This window comes from Silurus aristotelis (assembly GCF_946808225.1).
Source record: "Silurus aristotelis genome assembly, chromosome: 20".
NCBI classification, from domain to species: Eukaryota; Metazoa; Chordata; class Actinopteri; order Siluriformes; family Siluridae; genus Silurus; species Silurus aristotelis.
Window position 1 is genome coordinate 13,816,298 of NC_139593.1, and position 21,157 is coordinate 13,837,454.

The window sequence follows — 21,157 nt, forward strand, 5'->3', positions numbered from 1 at the left end:
ATGTTGTAATACACGTTTATTATACTTTACATTAATTATACTGATTTATTTAAAGCATTACAGCCAAATTACACCAAATACCCTGTAGAGTTGAATAGATTTGGTTAGGCTTGTTTCTTTAGAATTCTTTCGTTAGAATACTATTTCACTGATGGCTGTAAAGACTTACTAATACACTGATAAGATCTATAGAAGGAGAGCGTAAGAAACATATGAAATGTAGGTCATGTGCAAGGCTGAAGCAGTGAAATCGATGAGAATATTCAAATCGAACAAAAACCATGTGTGCTAAGCATTGTGCAGAATTGGCAAAATCCACTATTTGATGAAACCGCTCATATTTCAAGGAAATGACAGTTGACGTTTCAGAGAACGAACGTAAATTATCGATCGTCAGTGGAGGTTCTGTCGCTTCCAGCACACGTGTGTGGGAGGTCTTTCAGCTGAGACTTCACATCACATTTCCTGTTTTCACTGTTAACGTCTTGATCGAGCTGCAGATTGCACAGTGCAAGTTCTCCGCGGTGTTCACCTACGCACAACTTGCAGCGCTGATCTTTATGGTAGAAGTGTGTATGCTTAAAGAGACAGACTTAGCCTTTATTATGAATGAGACTAGAAATAGAACAAGTGCTTTGCGGTTTGTTAAAATCCGATTTGGTTTCTACTAAATAAAGATCTGGTTTCAGACCCCCGTGTGTAACGACAACCTCTCAGTTATTTTCCTGTTTTAACCGCATGTGGGTCTTTACTTCCTTTTAGTAGAATTGGTTTGTCAAAATGGGGTTTAAACAGATGCCATCAAAATAGTATTTTACATTGTTAAATTACACCTAATCCTTACTCTTTTCTCATCATCTTTATCTCTCCTGCATTTATTTTCTCTTATTTATGCTGCACAGTTTGTTTTTATCTGCTTTCCCTTATGCTTTATAGACACAAGGAAACATTTAAACATTTCTGTAATTTATGGTGGACATTCATTACAATTATTTTTTTATACATAATATTGATTAATTATTTACTTGGAATACACTTAGATGTATTGAATTTGGTACTTGTTTAAGGATTTATTATATTTAAAAGTGTGTATATACAGTGGGGCAAAAAAGTATTTAGTCAGCCACCAATTGTGCAAGTTCTCCCACTTAAAAAGATGAGAGGCCTGTAATTTTCATAATAGGTACACTTCAACTATGAGAGACAAAATTAGAAACAAAAATCCAGAAAATCATAAAGAATTTATTCGCAAATTATGGTGGAAAATAAGTATTTGGTCAATAACAAAAGTTCATCTCAATACTTTGTTATATACTCTTTGTTGGCAATGACAGAGATCAAACGTTTTCTGTAAGGTTTTTACACACTGTTGCTGGTTGTTTGGCCCATTCCTCCATGCAGATCTCCTCTAGAGCAGTGATGTTTTGGGGCTGTCGCTGGGCAACACGGATTTTCAACTCCCTCTGAAGATTTCCTATGGGTTTGAGATCTGGAGACTGGCTGGGCCACTCCAGGACCTTTAAATGCTTCTTACGAAGCCACTCTTTTGTTGCCCGGGCGGTGTGTTTGGGATCATTGTAATGCTGAAAGACCCAGCCACATTTCATCTTCAATGCCCTTGCTGATGGAAGGAAGTTTTCACTCAAAATCTCACAGTACATGGCCCTATTTATTCTTTCCTTTACACGGATCAGTTGTCCTGGTCCCTTTGCAGAAAAACAGCCCCAAAGCATGATGTTTCCACCCCCATGCTTCACAGTAGGTATGGTGTTCTTCGGATGCAACTCAGCATTCTTTCTCCTCCAAACACGACAAGTTGAGTCTTTACCACAAAGTTCTATTTTGGTTTTATCTGACCATATGACATTCTCCCAATCCTCTTCTGGATCATCCAAATGCTCTCTAGCGAACCTCAGATGGGCCCGGACATGTACTGGCTTAAGCAGGGGGACACGTCTGGCACTGCAGGATGAGTCCCCGTAGTGTGTTACTGATGGTAGCCTTTGTTACTTTGCGCCCAGCTCTCTGCAGGTCATTCACTAGGACCCCACGGGGTGAGATCTTGCATGGAGCCCCAGATCCAGGGAGATTATCAGTGGTCTTGTATGTCTTCCATTTTCTAATAATTGCTCCCACAGTTGATTTCTTCACCTGGTGCAGGTCTACAATTTTGTTTCTGGTGTCTTTTGACAGCTCTTTGGTCTTGGCCATAGTGGAGTTTGGAGTCTGACTTATTAAGGTTGTGGACAGGTGTCTTTTATACTGATAACGAGTTCAAACAGGTGGCATTAATAAAGGTAACAAGTGAAGGACAGAGGAGCCTCTTAAAGAAGTTACAGGTCTGTGAAAGCCAGAAATCTTGCTTTTTTGTAGGTGGCCAAATACTTATTTTCCACCATAATTTGCAAATAAATTCTTTAAAAATCAGACTGTGATTTTCAGGATTTTTTTTTATCATTTTGTCTCTCATAGTTGAAGTGTACATATGATGAAAATCACAGGACTCTGTCATCTTTTTAAGTGGGAGAACTTGCACAATTGGTGGCTGACTAAATATTTTTTTGCCTCACTGTACATGTATATACATATGTGTATATATATATATATATAAGTATAAGTAGCAACTATGACAGTATGCTACTTTGGTTACAAACACTTATAAGATAGGGCATTCATTTAGAGTGGTGATTACACTGACCGTAACTGCCTGTGCATTCAAGGGCTAGAATGCACAGTATCCAGCCAATCAGAATCAAGTATTGAGCATGACCATTGTATAAAGATAAATTTTTTAATGATTTATATTGAATTGTTTATATGTTTATAGCCTATATGTTATCACAATCATTAAAAAACTAAACTTTATTAGGTATGTCACAAGGCTTCATTTTAGTGTCACAGCTTTTGTCACCATGGAAGCCATCTCTTGAAACAATTTCTTGCACTATATATATATATATATATATATATATATATATATATATATATATATATATATATATATATATATATATATATATATATATATAACCAATCAAGCATAACTTTATGGCCACCGATCAGGCATAACATTATTACATCATTATTGATTATAATTTTTATAATTTTTAACTTCTAGCTAGCATAATGTTGAACCCAGCCATTAGGGGGGCACAAGCCAGTGTACTCTTAGTGCCGGTCCCAAGCCCGGGTAAATGGGGAGGGTTGCGTTAGGAAGGGCATCCAGCGTAAAACATGTGCCAAATCAAATATGCGGATCACAAATGAGAATTTCATACCGGATCGGTCGAGGCCCGGGTTAACAACGACCGCCACAGGTATCGTTAGCCGACAGGGTACCGGTGGAAATTGGGCTACTGTTGCTCGAAGGAGGAGAAGGAGAGGAGGAAGGAATACACTTCGCTTTTGATCATCATCACTGCACCCCGCAACATTGTATACCCGCCACAAATGGACATTCGGTGTAACCCAGATGAGGATGGGTTCCCTCTTGAGTCTGGTTCCTCTCAAGGTTTCTTCCTTATGCCATCTCGGGGAGTTTTTCCTTGCCACAGTCGCCAGTCGCCACCGGCTTGCTCATCAGGGACAAACTTACTCATAAAGAACATATTCATTTTTAATCACCGCATTATCTGTGTAAAGCTGCTTTGAGACAATGTTCATTGTTAAAAGCGCTATACAAATAAAAATGAATTGAATTGAATTGAATTGAAGGCGTCTACAGAGACGGCAGGAAAAGGAGCAGTGTAGGAGAGTAGAGGTTCGGGTTGGTACTTTAAATGTTGGTACTATGATGGGTAAAGGGAGAGAGATAGCTGATATGATGGAGAGGAGAAAGGTAGATGTGTTGTGTGTTCAGGAGACCAAGTGGAAAGGGAGTAAGGCCAGGAACATTGGAGGTGGGTTTAAACTGTTTTATCATTGTGTGGATGGGAAGAGAAATGGTGTAGGGGTGATTCTGAAGGAAGCGTACAGTAAGAGTGTAGTGGAGGTGAAGAGAGTTTCTGATAGGGTGATGATCGTGAAGGTGGAAGTTGAAGGGATGATGATAAATGTCATCAGTGCCTATGCTCCACAAGTTGGCTGTGAGATGGAGGAGAAAGAAAGATTCTGGAGTGAATTAGATGAAGTGGTAGATGGTGTACCTAGGAAAGAACGATTGGTGATTGGGGCAGACTTTATTGGGCATGTAGGTGAAGGGAACAGAGGTAATGAGGAGGTGATGGGTAGGTATGGTTTTAAGGAGAGGAATGTGGAAGGGCAGATGGTGGTAGATTTTGCTAAAAGGATGGAAATGGCAGTGGTGAACACGTATTTTAAGAAGAAGGAGGATCATAGGGTGACGTATAAGAGTGGAGGAAGGTGCACACAGGTGGATTATCTTCTGTGTAGGAGATGCAACCTGAAGGAGATTGGAGACTGTAAGGTGTTGGCGGGGGACAGTGTAGCTAGACAGCATCGGATGGTGGTCTGTAGGATGGTTTTGGAGGCGAAGAAGAAGAGGAGGAAAGTAAGGTTTGAAAGAAGAATAAGATGGTGGAAACTGAAGGAGAAAGAGTGTAGTGTGAGGTTCAGGGAAGAGGTCAGACAGGGGCTTGGTGGTGGTGAAGAGGTGCCGGATGATTAGGCAACTACTGCAGGAGTGATAAGGGAGCCAGCTAGAAAAGTACTTGGTGTGACATCTGGAAATAGAAAGCAAGACAAGGAGACGTGGTGGTGGAATGAGGAAGTGCAGGAGAGCATTAGGGGAAAGAGATTGGCAAAACAGAAGTGGGATCGACAGAGTGATGAGAAGAGTAGGCAGGAGTACAAGGAGATGCGGCAGCAGGTTAAAAGGGATGTGGCGAAAGCCAAGGAAAAGGCATATGAGGAACTGTATAAGAGGTTGGACACTAAGGAAGGAGAAAAGGATTTATACCGATTGGCCAAGCAGAGGGACCGAGCTGGGAAGGATGTACTGCAAGTTAGAGCAATAAAGGATGGAGAGGGAAATGTGTTGACTAGTGAGGAGAGTGTGTTGAGAAGATGGAGGGAGTATTTTGAGCAGCTGATGAATGAGGAAAATCAGAGAGAGAGAAGGTTGGAGGATGTGGAGTTGGTGAAGCAGGATGTAGATAGGATTAGTAAGGAGGAAGTGAGAGCAGCGATTAAGAGGATGAAGAATGGAAAGTCGGTTGGACCAGATGACATACCGGTAGAAGCGTGGAGATGTTTAGGAGAGATGGCAGTGGAGTTTTTAATCAGATTGTTTAACAGGATTCTGAAAGGGGAGAGGATGCCTGAGGAATGGAGAAGGAGTGTGCTGGTACCGATCTTTAAGCATAAGGGGGTGTGCAGACCTGCAGTAACTACAGGGGAATTAAGTTGATCAGTCACACCATGAAGTTATGGGAAAGAGTAGTGGAAGCCAGGCTGAGAGAAGAGGTGACCATCTGTGAGCAACAGTATGGTTTCATGCCGAGGAAGAGCACCACAGATGCCTTATTTGCTTTGAGGATGTTGATGGAGAAGTATAGAGAAGGACAGAAGGAGCTGCATTGTGTATTTGTGGATTTAGAGAAAGCGTACGACAGGGTGCCGAGAGAGGAGTTGTGGTATTGTATGAGGAAGTCAGGTGTGTCAGAGAAGTATGTGAGGGTGGTGCAGGACATGTATGAGGACAGTGTGACGGCAGTAAAGTGTGCAGTAGGTACGACAGACTGGTTCAGGGTGAAGGTTGGACTGCATCAAGGATCGGCCCTGAGCCCTTTCCTGTTTGCAGTGGTGATGGACAGGTTGACGGACGAGGTCAGACAGGAGTCTCCCTGGACTATGATGTTTGCAGATGATATTGTGATTTGTGGTGAGAGTAGAGAGCAGGTTGAGAAGAGCCTGGAGAGGTGGAGATATGCGCTGGAGAGAAGGGGAATGAAAGTCAGTAGGAGTAAGACAGAGTACATGTGTGTGAATGAGAGGGAGGGCAGTGGAGTGATGCGGTTGCAGGGAGAAGAGGTGGAGAAGGTGGAGGAGTTCAGGTACCTGGGGTCAACAGTGCAAAGTAATGGAGAGTGTGTTAGGGAAGTAAAGAAAAGAGTGCAGGCAGGGTGGAGTGGGTGGAGAAGAGTGACAGGAGTGATTTGTGATAGAAGAGTATCTGCAAGAATGAAAGGGAAAGTTTATAGGACTGTGGTGAGACCTGCGATGTTGTATGGATTAGAGACAGTGGCATTGAGTAAAAAACAGGAGGTGGAGCTGGAGGTAGCAGAGCTGAAGATGTTGAGGTTTTCGTTGGGAGTGACGAGGATGGACAAGATTAGAAATGAGTTTATTAGAGGGACAGCACATGTAGGATGTTTTGGTGACAAGGTGAGGGAGGCGAGATTGAGATGGTTTGGACATGTGCAGAGAAGGGACATGAATTATATTGGTAGAAAAATGCTGAAGATGGAGCCACCAGGTAGGAGGAAAAGAGGAAGGCCAAGGAGGAGGTTCATGGATGTGGTGAGGGAAGACATGCAGGTAGTTGGTGTAAAAGAGGCAGATATAGAGGACAGGGTGGTATGGAGACGGATGATCCGCTGTGGCGACCCCTAATGGGAGCAGCCGAAAGAAGAAGAAGAAGAAGCTAGCATAATGTTGGTCACCACGAGTTTCATTGTCATTACCGACAGGAAGTTCGGGTTAAATCCCATTTATCAGCCACATCATTCATGCTGCTTATCTTATTGGTCTCTAAGCAAATCTCTGACTGTTTAAAAGCCTTTAAAAATCAATCTGGAAATTCTCTTAAATTTTTCATTTAAAGAACTATTTATTTTATCGCTTCTTCGTGTCTTTTGCGAAAAATCTAAACAAAACCTTAGCAGTCCAGGTTGTTGTTTGCAAAAAACTTAGCACTCCAGGTCCAAGCTGTATTTCTCTAGAACTGCTTTATTGATTGAAACCAGCAGTGTCTACGGAACCATTGTTCCCAGGACAGGCTGTGTAAGATAGCATATTATCCACTTGGTGGTGAACTAAACCAAGTTTGCATTACACCTTGTGTCTTTTCCTGGGATGAGGCCCTGTTTTGCTGACTTCTTAATAAGATTTTATGAATATTAATTTCACTGTATGACATTTATTATTTTTTTGCAAAGAACTAGTTAGAAGCTAAAAAAGAACATGATAAATCATCTAAAACACATGCCTAATGTCAGTTCAAATAATAAACTAGCTCTTTAGTGTTTTTTTTATAACTGGTAGTGAAATACTTGTAATGCTTGTAGCCGTCTTTATTATGGTGTATTATGTGCTCGCACACATTATGACATTATAACATTATGACTTTATGAGTTTTACAAGGGCTAAATTCTGATGGCTAGATGACTGAGTCAGAGCATCTTTGAAACTGCAGCACAAATTGTTGAAGAAGGTAATGCAGTTGCTGCTTGATGGGTCAGGACTGTTCTGGCAGCAAAAGGGAGACCAACACAATATTAGGCAGGTGGTCATAATGTTATGCATGGTCGGTGCATATTACAGTAAAAACCAATGAGTCCATTATGTACTGTTTGTACTTTTGTGTGCTCAAAAAAAAAAAAAAAAAGGAGAGAGAAATGAGAAACATATGAGAAACATTCAATTTATTGTTTGAGTGCTTGATCTTACTAAATGATTTAGTTAAAGTCTGCAGTTTGTACTTCTGGCACAAAGGCCTAAGACTTTTTTTTTTTTGACCATATGATTCTCAATCCAATGTAGTTGATGTACTCTAGATGTTGTTGATAAAGTTCTTTCTGTTTTTGCTTCGGTTGCTGCAATGGTGAACAGATCCATCACAAACATGATTTTTTTTATAATGGAAATGTGGAATGTTTTATTTCTCTGTAGCACCATTGAAAATCAGTCAATGCATGTGGGAGAAAAATGTACCTTCCTTTTTGAAAAAAATTCTAGCATCTTTTATATTAATTCTGTAGAACTGTTTTGTTGAGCTGAGCAAAAATCGTTTTTCCTTTATGTTTTTATGTTTTAAGTCTCCTTGAAGAAGCTAGAAATGTACCAGGAATAAGTACCTTATGACAGTGCTGTGGCTTACGGAAAGTGTGGGTCCTGGGTCTCTCGTGGTTTAACTGTGAAAATATACAATACAGTGAATGTAATAAATCTACACACCCTGTTAAAATAGCAGGTGTGTTTCTTAAAAAAATATATAACTATAATGATTATCATTCTCACAATGATGCACAATGAATCACATATAAACTCATTTTAACAGTAATATATAGCTGTCATAAAGAAAGTTTCTTAAATTAGCCTTCAATACTAACCAGCTTTTTGTGAGGGAGTTTATTCCTGTCTACTTGGTTTTATGTGACTTATGGTTCACAAAGCTCTTAAAAAGCATGCTGTTGGTGAAATGTAAAACATTGGTGAAGTGTATGTATCAGAAAAAGTGTACACAAGAACTACAAATACATTAGAGGTACATGAAGACTGTACAGGCCATCATCAAAAACAGGCCAGTGTACAGAGAATACTTGTGCTTGTAGTGTACTTGTCACTTCCTGCGCATCATGACAATCTCTAATAATGTTCATGTTTGTGTTGTAGGTAAGGTGGCAAGACAAAAACGCATCCTCCAAAAAAAAAATCTAAAATTATGAACAGTAAACAGACAGTAGGTAGGTCAGGCAAACAACAAAATTGGGCCAAACCAAAATGAGAATATGAAAACCAAAATGAGATCAAAACCAGGAAATCAAACATGAAATAAAGGCTTGTTACAAACAGGTGGCAAACACTGAAAGGTACTTCGCGGAGAACAAACTGAAACATGTGGGTATTTAAACATGAGCTATTCTAAAGACTTAATTCCAAACAGACACAGACAATAAATACACATGAGATAAATAAGCACTAACAATACAGGGTTGGAGACATGGCACAAACACAAACAAAAGCACACATGGCTACGTAAAGACGGAATTCAAGTGTGCTGAACAGACTGTGAGCCGGTGCTCGGTGTGAGGAGGATAATCTCTGGCATGACTAAACTTGTCTGATGAGAGCAAGATCACATTTTTTGTGCATAATTAAAAATATATATATTTGGTCCAAAAACAAAATAGCTTCTCACTAAAAGAATACCATAGAAATGGTGAAGCATGGTGATGGCAGCAGCAAGGCAAACTTCTTTTTATCAGGGGCTTTAATCAAGTTTAGTCAAGAGAATAATCTATTGCTCCAAATCTATTAATCTAGCAATTTATTTTGTAACTAAACCTGCAGGCTTCTGTTAGATGGCTGATGATGATTTCCACCATGACTTAAAGCACAAATCAACAAAACAACAGCTACAGACCAGGAATATCAATGTTTATGGGATAACTCGGCTAGGGTCCAGAACCAAATCGGAAACCTGCTGATTTGAAGAAGTTGGTGCACAATGCAGGAAGCTTATTGCATATTGCATGCTATTGCGACGCCACATTGCCTTCTCTACTCCCTCTTTCCATCCCATAGTCATCATCTCTATTTAATTAATATTATTCTTTATTTCATAACATTCTAGGTTCCCTGGTGATCTAGTGGTTAGGATGCGGCGCTCTCACCGCTGGGACCCGGGTTTGATTACCAGTCAGGGAACCAACCCCAGCCTTAGAGTTGCACAAGCCTTAGTGCCGGTCCCAAGCCTGGATAAATGGGGAGGGTTGCGTTAGGAAGGGCATCCAGCGTAAAAACATGTGCCAAATCAAACATGCGGCTGGTCCGCTGTGGCGACCCCTAACGGGAGAAGCCGAAAGTAAGTTTTTTTATTTTATAACATTCTAATGGGATTTCCTCCTTTAGTGTAACTGTACATATACATATACATTTAACACACATAGTTTTGGAGTCAATCACCATTTTACTACACAGCGTATTTTGTATAATTGTGTCTGTCACAAAAAAATTAATCTAAATAAAATAATTTGCCACAAAAGGTAAATGTATATATATAATAGGTATATATTTCTGAAAAGAAATATAGCAATACAAATGGAAATAACAGGACATGTTGCCTGAAGCACAGAGGCCTTACATTAGGGGTGAAGAAGAGGATAAGCTCATCAGAACGTCTTTTGTACTCTATTATACTCAATGTAAATTAATGCATATATTATATATAATACTGTGAATACATAAAAATTAAGTCTACATAAGATACATAAAAATTATCCTCTAGCTTCGATGTGATAAAACAAGCAACAGAATTTAAGTAAAAGGAAACAAAATAATTTGAGAAAAGAAAAAGGAACAATGTGCAATGTTTCTTTCTGCATTGATATATTTTATTTCAGATCCCTCTAAAGCTGTTTTAGATGAAATCAGGTCTTAAACATGTGTGTGGGTGTTTCTGATTCTTCTTCCATTTCAGGACCCTGCTTCTTAATCAATGAAACCATTTAAACACTTATTATACTTATTTAAATATTTATTTTTATATTTTGCTCAGTAGTATTAATTCCATAGTGTGGCTCTAAAACCCTTTTTTTTATTTTTTTTATTTATTTATTTTTTTTATAAAAGTCGCTATAAATGATGTATTCAATGAATGACACTATTCAACATGATTCATCATAAACATCACCAATGATAGACTCTCACTAGACTTGCTGTGGGAGAGTGTGTGAGGAAGGGGATTTCCCCCTATTTCTAATAACGACTACAGTAGCTAATTATAGCCAGTTACATTTTGCATATCTTTATCTTGCATTTCAAAGGAAAATTAACAAAAACATTACTTTGCGTGTGTAACCATAGAAACAAATGAAGATTTTATTGGACGTTACTGCTTGATAATGGAATATTAGTATTGTTTTAGAACCTAAAAAAAATGCTTAACATTTTGTGATGTGTGTAGGCTCATTGATCCGCAAAATACAAGTGTTCTCGGTTCTCACACCCACATAAGTGCGAGATACTCACTCATAGCCATGAAATTGTCTCGTAATTCCATTGTCTGCTTACTTGGTTCCCGTTATCACCCATGCCAAGGCTCTTAAACACAGGAGAGATTATGATATAAGGTCAAAGGTTATATGTGCCTATTAAAAGCCATATTCGCCAATGGTTTTGAGTCCCATAGGGGAAAATGAACGGTGTTATAGCTATTACAGATATGATGCCACCACCTTTAGAATATTCCTTATCATTCTTTTTTTTGTTTGTTTTCCTCCTTTCAGTTCCTTTTTTTGTTATGAATAGTGGTCTGTTCTACAAGCTGGTCTTGATTTTGGTACCAGTCCATAGACAATAACTTGAATCAATTCAAAAGGTGCATTGTTCTTTTCTTTGAACGGCAATTAATCAGTGAGGTTTGTCAGCTTGGCAGTTATTTCTAGCCATTTTGGGATTTTGTTTCCACTCTGTGTGTGTGTTGCATTCATTCCAGCTCGCCACACAGGACAGCGACAGAGATCCAAACTTCTCAGCACATGGTCTGCACACTCTCTCCAACATCTAATTAAAAATCCTTCGCTTCTTTCCAACATTACATAAAAGCGGGCACTAAGACAAATCAAGCACAGGCTGGACAAATTCTCCAGTTTACAATATTTCATAGGTCAAATCGTAATATAATAAAATCAAATATTGGCATGTGATCAGTTTTTTGCTTAATTATAGAGTGAGACTGTTTCCAACAAAGCAGTGCATTTTTTAACCTTGCCAACATATTGTTTAATTACAGACCACTGCAGAAAAGAACCTTATATTATATGTAAAAGAAAAAAATGGCCTTTCAAAGATGTTTGACATCTGGGCACATGTTCTAGCATATGGCCCTCATACAAAACCACACCGAAAATGTATGAAGTTCTACAACAGGTTCTTAAAGTGTTTTATAATGATTGTCAGGTTTCCAACATTTAATTTCTCAACAATTGTGCTTTGTGCAAAATTGGCACTAAAATACATTATCCATCACATGACTGTCACATACTGAAAAATACTATGGCATTATTACACAGCCCTTGCATACTTCAACCTTGTTCTTAGTCTGCATGTTCTTTGTGTGGTGTCCATGGTTTTTGTTTAGATACTCTGCACTTTCATTAATAAATTTTGCACTTACAGTACAGGATGATTTGATACAGTTTCTGTTATCACTCATATTATAGCAGCTATAAAAATGTATCCCCTTGCCAGCCTCATGTATTTTTCTTTCTTTCCCGTAAAATAACAGACAATAACAAATCTAGCCATGTTATAAAAAAATTTGTCCTGAAGAATCTGCTGTAATTTGATGGACCATTACACAGTGCTAAAACTAGAGAATCCTTCCATAAATGTTACCTAAAATCTTTTTACATGTGGCAAAGAATCTCATCTTAGCAAGTTAAAATATAATGACTAGTCACATTGAATAAGAATTGAACAATTGTCTTTTTTTCTTCTAGAAATAAACGGAAATAAATTTACTACTTAAGTAGCTTTTTTGTGTATCTGTGCTTTACTTAAGTATTTCCATTTGGGAAGGCTTTTACTTTCACTTTACAACATTTCAAAGTCAAATATCTTCTTTTTACTAAACTACATTTGGTAATCAGTATTTTCATTTTATTTATGAGTGGATAAATACTGGTCAAGTGCAGCAAGCCACCAATCAGGGTAGAGCATGCGTTCTGTTTTGAACTTGAGTACCACTTGGTGGTATCTACAGTCCAGTTCAGTGTCAGTTTAACAGCTAGCAGAACATTTTGTGAGGAATAAATGATGGGAGAAACTCCTGACTCTAACTTGCCACAACCCCCATGGCCATATTTGCAAAATGTTTTTAAAGTTTTTGAAAAGAAGGTTTTGGGCTCATGATAATTGTTATAGCTATAAATCTGTGCTTGACTCATTAATATCATTCTATTAATAGATTGGTGTACTGAGAGTAACATCAGAGTCTTTTCACAAAAACTAAGTTGATTAAGCAAAGAGTATTGTGAAATAAATTATAATAGGAACATTATAGCCATAATAAACCATAGTACTTTGGATACTTAAGTACATTAGGAAATCAAATACCTTTGAACTTTTACTTAAGTGAAAGTTTAAAGGGAGCACTTTTACTTTTACTGGAGTAATATTTTACAGAGTGTGTCTCTACTGAATTTAACTGCATGGGTTGTGTTCTCCGTCCACCACTGTATATAATATGTGGTTAAATTAAACTTTCTGCCAATAGAAGAGATAAAATGAGTAAAAGATTATTTAAAATATATTGAATCTTATATTTGGGTTATTAATTCCTTATAGTATAAAATTTATTCAACACTTGTTATTGAATTGAAAATAATTCCATTTGCTAAGATCTTATTTTTATGCAGTAGAAAATATCTCACCATTTTTAAGATTTAATTTAACAAGTTAGTAAATATTAATCTGTTTATGTATAGATTCCTTTATACATCGAACTAAAGAAATAAAAATGTACAGTGTGCTGGAATGAGTGCTTTGATATAAACTGGTGATTTGCAGCTGATTGATCCTTCAGACAAACGAGATTTGGGAAATTTTACAATGTTGAGGTCTCGGAAATCCATATATTTTCTATAACATAGGGTCTTGGGGAACCTGGAGCTTATACTTTAAAACTCAGGGCAAAGAGAGAAAGACATGCAGTGAGACACAGAGAGGGCAGGCCATTTAAATATCCTGTAAATGGGATCAAACCATCTGCAGAAACACTACAGGCAATTTGGAAATCAAGCTACATTGTATGTCTTTGGACTAGTGGAGGAAACTGGAACACTCAGAGGAAACTCCGGGTGCACATGCACACAGGTCAGAGGCAGGTTTCAAGTCCCCAACCTCAGAAGTGGGAGGATAATGTGTTAACCACTGAGCCACAACACCCTGTGTAGAAGCAATTATACGTTGCTTTGTTGCAAATGTAAAAAATCACCACAACATCCATATAACTGTCACATTATTACAGGGTTTCTGCACAGATTTGGGGGGATTTTTTTTCACATCTAGTATGACAATTCAGGACATTTTAGAGTAAAGGATGTGATCCAAGAATCTTACCTTAATTTCTTTACCTTCTAGATTCTCAATGCATGTTACATTTCATGGTACAGATAATGATTTTTTTTTCTGAAAATAGAATATCTAAAAAAATATATGTTGTAAAGTTCTTTAGAAGGAAAGTAAAAGCCTACGGTGGCCGAGGAGTGCAAAACACATTAACAAATCCAAAAACAAAATAAAAAATGCAAAACTAAATAACAAATCCTGAAACACATTAACAAATCTGAAAACACAATGAGACAAGTCAGACAAACCGGAAAAGGTAGGTATAGTTTTGAATGGAAACTTACCGATCTTTAGACAAGACACCTGTCATTCAAGATATACAGGAAATACAACAGTCTTTTTTTTTCTTTTTATTTGTTTGTTTGTTTGTTTATATTTTAATTAAGCAATTAGCCATATACAAACAACGCGGCAGTAACAAGTTCATTTTACATTACAATACACAGAGCAGGTGCATGAAAATACAAATATATACACATACATTTAGGGGAAAAATAGATAAATAAATAAAATTTATTATAATAATAATAATAATAATAATAATAATAATAATAATAATAATAATAATAATAATAATAATAATAAAATGAAAGTAAAAAATGTAAAAAATAAACAGGGCTATAAAATGTTCCCATCAGAAGAATATTATTAACAAGAAAGTCGTCTTTGTTATTGTTCATCACAAGTCCAAAGATAATGTCATTCACAGTGAAATTTTTAAATTGGGAACCTTTGGTTAAAGCCAGTTATAGATATCAGACCATAAAGCGTCTGAAGTAACAGTCTGCGGCAGGAGAAAGTTGGAACGTATGAGTAAAAGTGTAGAAACTAATCTTTATGTCATGATATACTGCAGCATCTCCAACATCACTGCATATGAATGTCCTTCCTCAAAGTAGCTTTGAATTAATTCCAGTTTCTCCTTGCTTGCCAATGTTTACTTCCGTTATTTTCTTATATTTAAAGGTGAACTAATCGAAATAAAAAATAGTTTAAAGTAAACTGAGAACTTTACACATGTACAAGAAACAAAGTTATAAGATTTCATACTTCCTGTATATCTTGAATGACAGGTGTCTCGTCCAATGATCGGTAAGTGTTCCATTCACAAACTATGCCTACCTTTTCCGGTTTGTCTGAATTGACTCATTGTGTTTTTGGATTTGTTTGTGATTTGTTATTTTGTTTTTGAATTTGAATTTGGTAATTTGTTTTCGGATTTGTTATTTTGGTTTTGCATGTGTTATTTTGTTTTCGGATTTGTAAGTGTTTTCTAATTTGTTATTTTGTTTTCGGATTTGTAATGTGTTTGCGGATTTGTTATTTTATTTTCGGATTTGTTCATGTGTTTTGCTTTCATTTGAATCTTGATTTGTAGATTACAAATTATTCAGAAAAGTGTGAGCAGGACTGAATTAGGTGATAGAAGTGTCCAATGTGCTGACTGACAAGCAGCTCTTGCTAACTAACCCTGACACCTCCTAGTGTTAGGGTCAAAGGTGAACAGCTGTCACACATGCTCAGGTGACTGATGTCTCAGTGTGAAAGTGCTGTTCTTAAGATCAAAAGTGGACCACAGAACCTAAAACAAGAAGATTATTTTTAAGGTTTTCAGAACAGAACAGCAAGAATATTTGGATGTCATGTGACCATAATCAGTAGCCATCATTCGTAATCAAAATTCTCCAGTAATATGTGTTCATTGGTGACAGTGATGTTCCCTGTAAATAAATCATCAGATTTAGCTTACATCGTCTCTCAATCCGACCTGCACACACCATCCGTCCTGAAAATAGCGTAAAGGGAAGGATGTAAGCCAAGATGGCTATCAGGGTGAAGGGGAGTGGAATGCACTTTCACCCTTGACCTTAGAGGTTACTGTGATCCTATATGACCCCCACAGAGAGAGAAAGGGAGATAAGGAGACAGGGAGCAAGACTGTCTCTAGAGTAGAAGAATGAGAGACTGAAAATAGGACATGGAGTTGTTGCAGTCTGTTGAAAAGAGATAGAGATAATTAATATTTGTTTGTTCCACTGACAACATGTGCAGGTTTTTCTATTTCAAAAAATTAAAATGGAAAGAGTATATGAAACGTTTTAATATTTTGTCTTAACCTTTAAATCTTTAGTTGTTCTCTGCCATGTGTTTGCATCTTAGCTAAAAACACAGAGTAAGACAATCCCAAAAAGAAAACCAAATATAAAAAAAAATGCTACAGAGTCAAACACATTCGGGGTAATAATGCAAATTCAACATTGAGAAAAAATGTAAAAAAATGATTATACAGTAAATATAATACATTTAATCCTTTTCCAGACACATTTACTATTCTATTTACAGATAAATTAGCTTCCTCAAAGAAAATGAATAAACACTTGAAAGAAGGTAAATTAACTGCTTTTTGATTAAGATAAAAAGGTAAAAATGTGTAAACGTATGCAAAAATATGCGTTTTTTTCATCTTATAGTACTATACATGCTGTTACTCTGACTGCTGTTTGCTGTCAGCTTCTACGTATCACCATCGGACTTCTTTTATGCCTAAATGTAAGGCATAATATCAGTTTTGTGTTAGATGCAATGAAATTTCCCACCAATTTGGGCACGGAACTTATAAGCGTGAAATACTATTAAAGGATATCCACGGCCAATTGCAGCAGCTTGTGAACATTACGTATTTTTTGTCCCTTAAATCAGTAAATTTTTTTACAATGACTTTCTACACTGCTTGTATTTAGTATTGAGTTTCAGTGATCCATATTAGATTATTTATAAATGACACATTTACACAAGTCTCTATGTGTTGTTAGAATTTTATAGATTTTTGTCAATGAATTTACAAAGTCACATTCTGCTGATTGTTATAAACAGCCATTGATTTATAGATTAATTCAGATGCAATGTGTTCTAAAACTTCCAAAATAATTGTTAACACTAATAAGCAACATCATGCATAAGTGAACACTAGTATTTAGTGACCTTTTGTAGCAGGTTTCTATTGATGGTTGACCTTTGCTTTATGGTTCACCAGTCTATTTTGTGCAAAAAGTAGAAGTGCTTTAATCCAAAAGAGGGATTTTGATGCTCCTTTAATCCTCTTCTAGAGCCAAAAAAACAGACAAAAGGGGGAAAGAAATCAATGACATTGGTTGAAATTGTCTTCAGGCTTAGCATTTCTCACTGTAGGTTGTTCTTATAAAGAAATTCCAACATCAACATTTATTTCAACGTACTGGAAATTATCTAGGAATAAATTCCAGAAATGTTTTAGAAGAAAAGTATAAAATATAAAAAATTAAAGAAAGCATTCAAGATTAAAGGCATCTGTAATTTACTCTTACTCTTTACTCTTCTAATTTACTAAACATATGTATACATGAATTAGACAGAAGGGATGGATATGGATATGACAGATATTGACATATTTAAAGTGTGTGATTGTCACTAAAGTGTCATTTTTAAATCTGTACTTGTAATCATACAAGGAGTCTCGATCACAGGCTTTTTTGCATATGAATACTGATGGGTATGAATGTATCCAGTCAGTATGGGACAAGCATCTTAAAGTCCTGCATAGAGTAGGGGAAAACAAAGAGAACTTTAGAGAAACTCCCTCAAAGACATTCCTCTAATCCCTTTCATCAGAGACACAAGAAGAGAGGGTAAAGCGTTGTGAGAAATTCTTTATGAGAGGGATTTTTTATTTTATTTCCCAGCATCTAATAAAAAATAAATAAATAAAAATAAAGCATTTTTTTCAGGTTTCCTTTATTGAATACTAGCAATGTACTTCTGGAAGGAAGCAAAGGGCCATAAAATGGAAAATATCGAGCACTGAATATTAAATACAAATTTTTGAAACAAATTTTGTTAAGTTGTGTAACAAAGGTAAAGTAATTTTGTCAAACATAAAATTTAATAACAAATCCATTTGTCTTACATCTTGGTACACTCCTGGTGAAACAAAAAAGGAGGGGGCCAAGTCCTAAATGGAAAAATATTACGTTTTATTTGTCTTAACAACAATACATTCATCAATAAACAAAAGTAAAAGAAATGTACTCGAGACATCATTTCACCAGCATTTGCCTGTTAACTTTTGCTGCAGTGAAACATTGGGAGAAAAATCTAGAAATGTGAAAATTTGTATAGTCTTTTTGTATGCAAAGTTAAAATTAGAATAATAAGGATAATAATTCAAATGCTTGATGTGATATTCAATATATATATCTGGGTTCACAAGATTTCTTAACTACTCATCAATTGTTTAAAGCTCATCAACAATCAGAGGAACATATTTGACTTTTCTTTGTGTAATAAGTGGTTCGCAATTTTACACATAAGGTTTAAACATTTAAAGAAATCAAATGGTAAAAGTATCCTATAATAAGATCTATTTATTTGTTATTTTTTCCTTATTTCCTGCATTATGATTTGTTCTTAAAATCAATAAAAGCTTAATATTTTTTGCCACTTTGTGCTTGGCCCTTTAGTTTTTTTTGTTTGTTTGTTTTTTGGCCCACAAATGTACAGTTGAAGCCATCGTCCAAATCTACTATCTTAAAAAGAAAACGTGATTATATGAGTAAGATGAGGAGATGTATCGCCCAGTTGAGCCTAAAACCATCTCCCTATGCTATTACTGTCTTCATTTGAACATAGGTCTATAATAAGTAAAGACGGTTAAATAATATTTTATCGACGTAAAAGTGACCTCTACTTGACCCAGACTAAATCATGATGCCTCAGAGCCAGGATGAATCTAGTGACTAGGCGCTGTGACTATAAACTAAAGCAGGCAGGTATTGATCATGGCATTTCCCCCTTCGTTCAACGAGGTCTTGGTGAATGTGTAAAACGAATGCATGGACAGGAAAGACAACCTCTCCAGTGGTCAGCGTTTTAATGCGACAGCATGGGGAGATGTCTGAGCTTACAGGCCAAAAGGTCTCCTGTGACACCCCCCACCAACTGATCGCTGACACCTCGGAGAGCCTTGTCTGAACACATTAACTTTAAATTTAGGTCTAGCTGCACTGATGTGTACCTCAGCATGCTTTCACCTCCTCTCAGTGTCTGAAAACAGCTCTTGGAAAGATCCAAGAATAGACTGTAAACAATATGTTATACAGTGCATTATAGGGCTTTAAAAAAAAAAAACACACAAAAGGAATAAGTTGTTTGTGTAATAACTTAAATGACAGGTATGTTTATTGGAACAAACTCAACAAAATTTGCATCTTGCATCGTTTATAACATAAATTAAATTCCAAGACATTCAATAGTCAGTGTAAATATTGAAATAAAGCCGGAAGAGAATCTGCTTTACTTGCACACAGGCACAATTGCATGTTGAAAATAGCATCTAAATAACAAATGTGCATAAAACAAACTGAAATGATATTTTGACAGTCAGTTGTGTAACACATGAAGAAATAATAATTGTGTCTTAATATCTGAAAAACAATTAAACAAAGCATTTTTATTCCCACATAATACGAAGGACTTGCCTATAGCTATAAAATGTGATTTATGGATGAATTAAGTTTAAAAAGTCATCGGAAATTACAATCATACCTGATGTTTTATTGTTTTAAACAGAGAAATAAAATGCGAACATTGTATTTATTGCTCATAAAAAATGATTCATCTGATATATTTTTGTATTAAGATTCAATACATCTGCATACTGCACAACTGCTTTTACATCTGCATACTAATAGGCAGAAGACTGCAGAATCACAAGATTTAGAGATTTACAAATGGCAACAAATGTAATTTTAAATGCAATAAAGTCCAGGATGTGGTTGAGTACTTAAGAGATATTAAAATGTGGATATTAAATTAAAAAACATTAACAAATATTACAACCTAGCAGCAAAATGGCTTTGTCCATTTCTTATCTGGCAGTAAAATAGGAAAGCAAATGGCAGTAGAATAAAATTGCCCATGCATTAGTGAAATGAACACAGCTCTCAGGTCATTACAGATGTTCAGAGTAAAGTCAGACAAACATAAAAAATATATATATATTCACTTTAGTGTCAAAAACAGGGTTGTAATTTATTTGTTTTACATTATTTAAGGAGACTTAAAATGATCTCTTTAGAATGCAAAATATAATTAATTATTAAAAAAAAAAAAACTAGTTGAATAGTAACAAAAACAAGTTTCTTTTTTTTTTTTAGGGGGGTTTACTTTGATTGAAGTGGTACTATTACAGTAGATGGAGCAGAAGGGTTTTGTTTGCTTTTGTTGCATCTACTAAAAGACACAAGCCTCACCCCTAATTTTATTCTATTAAGCGCCATAACAACTATAAGTCGGAATCAGAATAACACACTTATGTAGATGATCATAGTTTTTTATTTTGAATTGTCTGTTTCTGACCTACTGTACAAGTAATCTCCTCATGAACTAACCCACATTTTCGTTTGTTTTGGAATGATTTTAACTAATTATGTGTCTACCCAAAAGTTCCCCAATAATATAGAAATAGGGCAGTCATTATATCTATCAAAATATTTGGAGATAAAAATGTCATTAGTAATTGCATGAGTATTTGAATAGGGTTGACTTGTGTGCATTTAAAGTGTCACATGATTTCAATATGAATACACCTGTTCCTGGAAAACCCTGGAGTTTATAGGAGAATGTGCTATACCTGAGGAAGCAGCATCAGGAATACCTGCAAAACAAGTCAACAAAAGTCTGGAAACATATCAGTTTGATAAAAAAAAAAAAAAAATTCCAAAGTTTGAACATCCCATGTAATACCAACGTAGAAATAGAAACATACCACCAAAAGAAGGTCATCCAATAAATATCAGCGACCAAATAAGAACAAGCATTATTTAAAGATGCAAAAAAAGAGGCCAAGAGTAATGCTACTCCCCATCTCTCAAAATTAGGATATATTCTGTGTAGATTTCATTTAAATCCCAGGTCGCAACACTTCACAATGTAGAAAAGCATTATCTGCCTGTATTATTTTCCAGTTACTGATGATCCCAAACATCAATTGTCATGCAGTAATCTGGACACAGTGAAATGTTATTCTTAAAATGTAATCCAGTCTGACAGACTATGCTCAGACTGACAGAGTGTCCAGGAAGTTGCA